At 42.3% G+C, this 10,000-nt stretch overlaps 1 long non-coding RNA gene across 24 annotated transcripts in view; it reads left to right on the plus strand.

Moving 5' to 3' along the window:
- Positions 1–10,000, plus strand: part of LOC122629298 — a 125,289-nt gene that overhangs the window by 49,357 nt on the left and 65,932 nt on the right. The window contains exon 4 of one of the 24 annotated variants that reach the window (XR_006327220.1): positions 9,288–9,481. The exons of the other annotated variants lie outside the window; for them this stretch is intronic. This is a non-coding gene — a long non-coding RNA (uncharacterized LOC122629298). The remainder of the gene's footprint in view (positions 1–9,287; positions 9,482–10,000) is intronic. 24 annotated transcript variants of the gene reach the window in all.

Genomic DNA, 10,000 nt, shown 5'->3' on the forward strand with positions numbered 1-10,000 from the left:
TAGTAGTAGCTGCTGCTGATGCTGCCGTGTTCGCCCACGTTAAACATTCATCCGATGCTGCGGTCTGAGGCTCTACCGAAGCTGCAGACGGAATTTTAAAAAAGTTGTTATTTCGCGCCATAGGAGGCGAATGAACAAAGCGACAGGTTCGGCGAAGATACAAAGAGGAGGAGAACGAGAAGAGATAGATAGAGATACAGATAGAGAGAGAGAGAGAGAGAGAGAGAGAGAGATATGTATATACATATATATATATATATATGTATGTATATATATATGTATTTTCTTTAACGATATTTTTTTTTCTTACGTTTCGATTCGAAGTGCCTTACAGCATCTTTTTCGTATCCCATGCAAAATTTAAAAATTCCATAGCTTTATGATTTATATGATTGAAAAGAGAAACTGGTAAAGATTCTCTCCCTCTCTCTTTCTCTCTTCGTATTTCATCGTCGAGAGCTCACGTATCGATTATCGGCGAGAACTTCTCCGAAGGTATTTTTGCGAATCTCTCTCTCTCTCTCTCTCTCTCTCTCTCTGTCTCTCTCTTTCTGTCTCTATGTCTCTGTCTCTCCCTTTTTATCTCTCTCTATCTCTCTCGTTCTCGTTCTGCCGCGTTCGTTTATAATTTAGCGAGAGAAGTGCGACCGTTTCCCGCCGACACAATGGAAAATGGACGTTCCGTCCGTTCGTACTCAGACATTCCGTGAAAAATGTCGTGTGGAAATTCGCTGCTGTCCTCGATCGCCGTTTTCCTGCTCGGCGCTCTGCTATTCTTTTCATTTTTCGAATTCCCCATTTTATTTCGACTAGGCTGTGGATATCCGTTCTCGAGAAAGAATTCTTTTTTGTGTGCATATATATATATATATATATATATATATATATATATATATATATTTCTTTTTCCTATTTTATTTTTGCTTTAATGTAGGATACCCTTTAATGAAACAAAGTATTTATATATATGCATTATATATATTATATATTTATATATATATATATTATATGCAGATATATATGATAAAGTCGAGTTAATATCGACCCAATCTCCAGTAATATATCTATCGCGTTAAGAAATTTTTTATTACGGAACTAATACTCGAACGCTTTGAATCATATGCACATATGTATGTATAAAATATATATATATATATATATATATATATATATGTATATATATATATCTCCTTATATTAAAATAGAATTTGCGATATAATAACAGAGGATATTATTACCAGGAAAAATGACGTTACGATAACGCGTTTCTTAACTATGAGGAGTATTTTCTTCTTTTTTCTTCTTTCTCTCGTTTAAAAGAAAGAAATGACGATTTCATGTTAAAAAGGTTGTCTTCGAAATTTCGATAGGAAGAATTATTTTTTTAAAAATATACACGAAAGAGAATAGATTTTCAGGTTCGTAAACGACTAGCATGCGATCATACGTGAATATTTCGTCCTGCTTTGGACCATTAACCGCGCGAGAATAATACGTACACGTTTGTCGTGTAGTCATTTCATTTTCCCCCGAAGCGAAACGCTTTTCGGATCGGTCCTTAAAATTCCATCGGTTCTCTTCTATCTACGAGTTTCTCCTTCGTGTTCAACTTTCGAAATGGCTTTGCACGCTTCGTACAAGTGCAGTGGTAGCAGCAGCAAACGCGTGCATAGAAAGAGAGACAGAAAGAAAGAGAGAGAGAGAGAGAGAGGGAGAGAGAGAAAGAGGCACGCATATACCAAGCGAAATATATGCGGAGCGCTTTCGAGGGCGAGTACACACGATATTCTCTCTCTCTCTCTCTCTCTCTCTCTCTCTCTCTTCGTTTCCCTCTCTTTCTCTCTCTCTCTCTTTCTCTTGCTCATTCGGTCGACGTGTTATCGTTATCGCGCTAGTCTGTCGCGTGTGTTCGTTCCATTGCGGTGCTCGCACGCTGCTAGCCGATAGCAGCAAGCGTTATAGCGTGTTGGTGTTGGTGGTGTGTCTGATAGTCACAGTGGAAGCTATACCAATGGTATAATAGTAGTAGTAGTAATAGTAGTGGTAGTAGTAGTAGTAGTGTAGTGTAATAGTAGTAGTAGTAGTAGTAGTAGTAGTAGTAGTAGTAGTAGTAGTAGTAGTAGTAGTAGTAGTGATTGTGCTTGTGGTTACACCGTCCGTGCTCCTTTATATACGCGTGTTGTTTGTGCGTACGTGTGTATGCGTCGTGGATAGACGGGAGAGAATGGGTGTGGGAGGTTAGGTGGAGAGGGAGCGCGGGTATATTCCTGCGCCCAGCACAAATATTATTGCGTGCCGGGATAAATTTATTGCCAGCGCGCGTTCTCCGCAGGCGCTCACACAAACGGCGCGCTTCGTGGCCATGGCACAACGCGCGCGGCATATCGAAGAGAAGGAAAACTCTTCTTCTTCTTCTTCTTCTTCTTCTTCTTCTTCTTTTCCTTCTTCTAATTCTTCTTCTTCATTTTCTCTTTTTTCCCTTCTTTTTTTTTGTTTTTTTCTTTTCCTTTTTCTTCTTCTTCGATCGAACGCGAAATGCGGATAATAATCTTTAATCGGACTTCATTTCCACGCAAATTTCAAATCATATTGGAGATACTCGACTGAACATTTTTTATCGTCATCTTTTTGACCCATCATCCAGAAACAAAAAGAGAGAAAGAGAAAAATTGCATATTTGAGTCATCATCTTTCTTTTATTTTGTTCGTTCCGATTTTTTTTATTTTTCTTTGTTTTTTTTTTTTTTTTCTTCATATCGTTAGGAGAAGCCGACGTTACGAGAAGAGAAAGCTACGTTGATATCGATCAGCGTGACATTAGGATGCCGCCCTCCTTGATCAACTTCAGCGCCTTCTTACCTAGCCTTTCCCCCGCCCTTAGGGCCTCTCCGTAAACTTATTCAGCCGTATCGTGTAATTCCTTCGGCGTCCTCCGGCCTTCCCAGCAATTTCTCTTCTCTCTTTTCATTTCTATCTTAGCTTACACCCCATCTACCTATCTCTACCTATCCACCTACCTACACACCTATCTACGTACCTACCTACCTATCTACCTACCCTACCTACTTACTTACTTACCAAGCTATCTCTCTTTCTCTCCTTCCTATCCTTTTTGTCTTCTGATCCGTGACTTCGTATTGCGCTACGACATCTCCCCTATGTCATCGGCAACGCGCCGTAGGGTGTATGGCATTCGTCCGATACGTCGCATGAACGAAAAATATGAAAAACGAAAGACTACCTATATCTATTACAATGTATCTACTCTATTTTATCCAAGAATTTGTTCTACTTCTTTTAATATATCGAAGTCCTCCGATATAGAATCTGTGATCTGGCCTAATATTTGATAGGATTATATCGAGCGAATCGTCTCAGACCAACCAACGATCGATAATTCTTTATATTGGTATTCGTGATTTAATTGATTACAATTTATCGCCTTATGTGTCTATATATATGTGTGTGTGTGTGTGTGTACGTATATATATACGTATATATAATCTGTGATACTTCGTTCGACTATGCTTAGTAAAAAAAAAATTGGGAAAAAAAGTAATAAGAAAAGAAAGATAAAACTGGAAAACGAAGTATTAGAAAGAAAGAAAAAAAGATTTCCTTTGGAAAATGATAAAACTTAGATTTTCGTCGTCGCCTCTATCCCATTCTCTTCCACCTTTCACCCCCCGTCAACGAACGCGCCAGATGTGACCTCTTCTCTACGTAAGAAAAGAAAGAATTTAGCTCGGACCTTTATCTCGCTCGATTTAACCGAACGTGCTATGAACTACTTATGTTACTAAAATACGACCTCTGCTATCTAAGCTATAACTAAGATATTTATTTCTCGTTTCTTTCAAGCACCTTTGTTTTACGTATTTCTTTCTCGTCTTTGGAGGAGACCGATCCGTTTGAAAAATAAGGCGAGAAAAAAGAGAGAGAGGGAGAGAGAGAAAGAGGGAGAGAGAGAGAGAGAGAGAGAGAGAGAGAGAGAGAGAGAGAGAGAGAGAGAGAGAGAGAGAGAGAGATAGATTCTCTAGTCCGGTACAAAGTTCTCGTTGGCCAAGGCTGCATGCCCCAGGGGTGTTAGAACGGGCTCGTAGTAAGAGACGAAGTAAGAAAAGGGGTGTGGGGGTGTTTGTAGCGGTGGCTCGAGGAGAAAGCCGTCGTTCTGGTCACGAAACCCCCTTGAGGCAGGTGCACCCTACCGCCTACTCAACTTCTCCTTACCCTTCACCCTCTTTATCCTTCTCTCCTTCCTTCTACCATGTCGACTCCAACCAAACTTACTTCCTTGGTAGCCGACAGGCAGGTTTCTCCTTGCTCTAAGGCCAGAGAAGTTATCTTCGTTCTCTATTCGAACGTCTTCTCTCCATAGGTAGGACCGTGAAACTTTCATCCCCACTCTCATTGTGACGATGGAAAAGCGCAACTCCTTATCACCTCATCCACCCTCGTCTCTCTCTCTCTCTCTCTCTCTCTCTCTCTCTCTCTCTCTCTCTCTCTCTCTCTCTCTCTCTCTCTCTCTCTCTCTCTCTCTCTCTCTTTTAAGTGACAAAAATTTAACTAATCTTATCGTGAATTCTTTCCTCGCTTATTGTCTACATTTAACTTTCTATTTGCGTATACGTTTTAGTTGTCTTTTTCTCCTTTTTTCTTTTTTTTTTTTTTTACTTTCACTTTCACTTTTAATACCGTCGTTCAGAAATTTCTTTTTCTTTCTTTTTCTCATTTTCTTTTTTTTTTTTTTTTTTTTTGATACTCGGTAAATGGCGTCGGTAAAAACGACATTATCGTTTTTTTTTTTTTTTTTTTTTTTTTTAAATATAATTTTTGTCTTTTCCTTTCCGGTTATACGCGGAATAAATAAAAATTGAGGTCGCAGTGAGGTTATCGAAACGTTGACCGATAAATAATAGTTATTTTATTTTTCGATATTTAGAATGTTCCATGTTCGTGAAAGTAGACGTATAATGTTGGGCTGGCCAGCTCGCCCCCATTTCGGAATACCAGCGTTAAATTATTCGAGACGCCTTCGGTGCAAGGAATGGACCGGTGAGACGTTTTAAAGAGTCTCGAGAGTCGGACGACTATAAATAGGTGGACTAAGGAAGCGGTTAAAATTAGTACCTCGAGAGCGCCGCGGCACACCGTCTTAAGAGCGTCTCTCAACGCTACCACTCATCCTTAGAAGTTCGGCCCGACCTTGCGACCCGATGAAAAGGACAACGAGCGACGAAAAACGTTAGAGAACGAACTCGCCGCCCACTAACATCCGATTTCTTCTTGAATCTATCTTGATCTTATATAGGGTGGGCCGAATGAAAAAATTCTTTCCTTTGTCGTTGATATAATCTTTTTACCTCTTTTCTTTCTTTCTTTTTTTTTTTTTTTTTTTTTGATTTTGAGAAAAAAATGAAAGATCTGAAGATCGAAGGAAGGAAGGAAAGAAGGAAATAAGGAACGAACGAACGAACGAACGAGCGAGCGAACGAAGGAAGGTTTCTCCGTTTGGCAGGAAACGAACGACTTTGCGTTAAATCGTAAATCTTCAAAAGAGCTCGAAAGGAGCTCGACGAAACAAGCTCCGCGTCCTCTTTCTTTTATTCGAGAAGTTCACGTTCACTCTCTTTCTCTCTCTCTCTCTCTCTCTCTCTCTCTCTCTCTCTCTCTCTCTCTCTCTCTCTTTCTCTCTCTCTGCTATCGCAAAATTGAGCTAGCGATGAAACACGAAAGCAGTAGCTCGTAGCTTTAGCGAACGTAGCAGAAGCAGAAGCAGAAGCACCAGCAGTACTAGTAACAGCAGAGCAAAGGAAAGCGAAAGCAGCAATAGCAGCGGCAATAGCAATAGCAATAGCAAAAGCAGAGCGATGCTTTTGGAGGAAGAGAGCGTGGCTGTCTGGTTGGTTGGTTGGTTGGTTGGTTGGTTGGTTGGTTGGTTGGTTGGTTGGTTGGTTGGTTGGTTAGTTGGTTGGTTGGCTGGCTGGCTGGTTGGCTGACTGGCTGGCTAGCTAGCTGGCTGGCTGGCTAGCTAGCTGGCTGGCTGGCTGGCTGGCTGGCTGGCTGGCTGGCTGGCTGGCTGGCTGGCTGGTTGGCTGGCTGGCTGGTTGGCTGGCTGGCTGGCTGGCTGGCTGCCTCCTGCCTGCCACGCCATGGAATATTGATATGTAAATATAGCAGAGCGCCGGTAGCGAGCGAGCTGTGGCGGTGGCGTCGAGCGTGCAGCGGCGGTTAGAGGGGCGCTAGCAGGTTAACGAGCGGCTCGCAGAGCGTCGTAGTCTGGGGGTGAGTCGAGGGTTGGAGACAGAAAACGAGAGAGTAAGAGAGAGAGAGAGTGAGAGAGATAGATAGATAGAGAGTGAGTGAGACAGACAGATAGATAGAGAGAGGGAAAGAGAGAGAGAGAGAGAGAGAGAGAGAGAGAGAGAGAGAGAGAGAGAGAGAGAAAGCAAGAGCAGCAGCAGCAGCAGCAGCAGCAGCAGCACGGAGGCGTGGGTGAGAGTGGATGGGGTTGGTGGGTCTGAGCGGTAGAGCGACGCGGTGGAGCAGTACGGGGCTTTACGAGAGAAGGAAGAGAGGTGTGGGGGTGGTGAGAGGGGTTGGGTCGCTGCCGGCAGTATAACAGAGACGGCCGGGCGTGCCGCGGAGCGTGCCACCAAAGGGGATGAGAATTTTCCGTGGTCGGTGAAACTATTGTCATGGATCCTTAATCTTTGAAATTCTTGGAAAATTCGACCGATCCTATCGATAAATTTTTATTTACCGAAACGTATAAGAAAAATAAAGTAGAAGATTTTCAGAGAGAAAATTTTTTTTTTCGACATTTTCCCCAATGTAAGATCGATTAATGCGATGTTCGGTAGGTTGGACAATTTCAATACAGCGGTGTATAGGGACATGCCCTGCGGGACACGGCATGGAACGGGGTGGTTGGAACGGGCCGCGGAAACACGGAGAGGGCGGGAACACGCCGGCCGAGCGAGGGTTACCGAGGAGCCTGGAGCAGAGGGGTGGGGTGTCGAGGGGTGAGACACGAAGCATAGGATGGTGACTGTGGTGGCTCCGTGCAAACGCACGAACGTGTCTCTCTCTCTCTCTCTCTCTCTCTCTCTCTCTCTCATTCACTCACATGTACATACGTACACACACACACACGCTTTTTCTTCGTATGGTTGGGTTGCTCGTGTTCGCTCGTTGCTCGTGTATCTCTCTATATGCATCTGTGTGTGCGTATGCATGCGTGTGTGTTTGAGAGAGAGAAAAGCACGTACGAGGGCACGCGGAGAGTCGAAGGGTATCTTCTATGGTCGAGGGTGCCGCCGATGCGCTACGTCGAATTCCTTTCTCTTCCGCATATATACCTCTGTTTCTTTCTCCCTCTTTCTCTATCCTATCGGACGTGTTCGGCGGTGGCTTTTCTACTGTCACCTTTCTACGCGGAAAAAGCGTTCTATCCTCGGCGAAGAGTTTTTCAACCGACATGAGAAACGATCTCTTGATTGGAAAGACGCGCCACTCGATATCTCGATCCTTCCACTTTTTTCGCGAGATATCTCGCGAGAAACTTACACTACGTGGATTTATGTACCATCGTCTCCATTATTCGCCTTGTTTTTTCTTCTAAATTGAACATTGTAATTTCTTCTTCTTCTTCTTTCTCTTCTTCTTCTTCTTCTTCTTCTTCTTCTTCTCTTTTTCTTCTCCTTTCCCTCCGTCTGTTGGATAAACGGGCCTCTTCTATTCTACGTTTCAAGTAGCTAGTCTTTAGTGGTACACATCTCTTGGGGAAGATCGTTTGGCTGACCTTGTAATTACCTACTGCAGTAGAGTTCTGTGGAATTCCGCATCCGACGGCTTCTCGCCGCCGTCGACTTTCTTTATCTACTTGTTCGATCTTTTACTCCGTACTACCCGAAACTTTTATTATTCCGCGAATCCACGAATTTGTAGATCCTTTTGTCGATTACAGTGAAAGTAACGGGGAACGATGCATGCGTGGTTGATTAAATGTTTATTTATTAATTAATATACGTTTTGCGAGATATCGGTCAAGCTACAAATATAATACCTAAATATACAAATGATGTAAATCCACAGTCGAATGGAACGACTCGCACAATTTAATCAACCGTTAACGTAACAAACAAATTGTTCATAAACGTTTGTACATCGAGCAGGAATAGCCATTGGAAAAATAGAAAATAAGCCGAAGAAACGGATATTATTGCAAATTCGACGAACGTTAGGAGAATGAAGAGAGACAAAAAATAAAAACAAAAAATAGAAAAGAGAATTGAAAAGAAAAAAAATAACGATAAAGTAAAATTAAGAAAAAAAAAATAATAATAATAATAATAAAACAGAAGAAACGGTAACAAAAAAGAACGAGGATGGGAGGACAAGCGATAGTAGTATCGTCGATTTCGAGAACCGTCCATCGTTTCTAATTAAAAACCAAAGGACAATGTTTTTTTTTTTAACACCGCATTATCGTCGCATATCCATGCAATCGTTGACGTAGTAAAGTTGGTAGAAGAGGTAGAGGGACTTGCATACTGCATCGAGAGAAGTCGTCGTTACTCGCCGAGCCGGAAAGGTTTATTTCGTAACGGTGTTATCGGAAGATAGTCGTCGGTACGTGCGAACCGCGGAATCGCGTTTTTTCATTCCTTTTTTCTTCTTTTCCTCTTTTCTTTTTTTCTTTCTTGTTTTTTCTTCTTTTCTTTTTTTTTTTTTTTTTTTTTTTCGTCGTCGATAATCGATAAACGTGCCCTCGGTGTTTCGTAAGCGATAACTATCTTTCGTCTTTCTATACCAGTTCGCGTTTACTAGTAGTAGCAGTGCCATCGTCGTCGGCGCGTGGTAATGGCGTCGTTCGGTAAACTGGCTTCTCACACGAGCGTAGATACGCGAACACATACATACGTATATCTTCGTAAATATAATATGTGCGCTCGTACATACATATATACATACATAGATAGATACATACGTACGTATATACGTACGTACACACGTGTAGAAATATGGACGAGCTACGTATACATACGTATACATTTAGTAGAGCTACGACGCAATGACTGTACGTCCACTCTCACGAATACACCCGCACACAAAGAGATACATATATACTCGGATAGAAGCGTAGAAGTACCGTGAAGCCATCTCGAGCGTAACGGTTATACCTTAACTCGTGCGCTTCTCCTTCGCCTTCCTTCTCTTCTTCCTGCTCTTTTCTTTTTCCAAGGTTCCCTCTCAATGACGAAGACCTTATCTTTACTCCGCAGCGCCGTCGCTCTGCCACAGCCTTTTACGATTGGCTCGATCGTTAAGCGAGACCGTAGCAGCCGCCATAAAACCGCTGTCAATCGTCGTGACGAAAGGTTCGAGCGTGTGCGCGCGCGTGCTCACGAACCACTGAAGAAAAGGAAAACGAGCGTGCAAGGTCGGTTTAATCGGCCGGCATGAACTCGAGGAGCTGGTAATTCGATTCTCGAAAGTCTCTCCCTTTCTCTGTCTCTCTCTCTCTCTCTCTCTCTCTCTCTTTCTCGATTTCTTTTTAGCTGTTTTTATCTTTCTTTTCGAATCACCGATCGATGCGGATATTGTTGATAATAATGATAATGACGACGACGACGACGACGACGACGACGATGACGACGAAGACGATGATGATGATGCTGATCGTACGATCGGTTTGACGCTTTTTTGTTGATCGTACGATTGAGAACCACGAAAAATCACGAAGAAGTTTAATATTATCGATAAACGTTATACGTAAGTAACTAAATTTGAGAAACGACAGGTCGCTCATATTTGTTTCGAAGGAGAAGTTAAGAAGAAATGTAGACGAATGCGGACGGAAAAAAAGAGAGAGAGAGAGAAGGAAAGATAAAAGATATGACGTTATTTATATAAAAATGGCCATCGTTTTTACGAGAGAAGAAGAAGAAAAAGAAGAGAAAGAAGAAGAAGAAGAAGAAGAAGAAAAGATGATAGT

The sequence above is a fragment of the Vespula pensylvanica genome, chromosome 5 (assembly GCF_014466175.1).
Source record: "Vespula pensylvanica isolate Volc-1 chromosome 5, ASM1446617v1, whole genome shotgun sequence".
In the NCBI taxonomy this organism is placed as follows: domain Eukaryota; kingdom Metazoa; phylum Arthropoda; class Insecta; order Hymenoptera; family Vespidae; genus Vespula; species Vespula pensylvanica.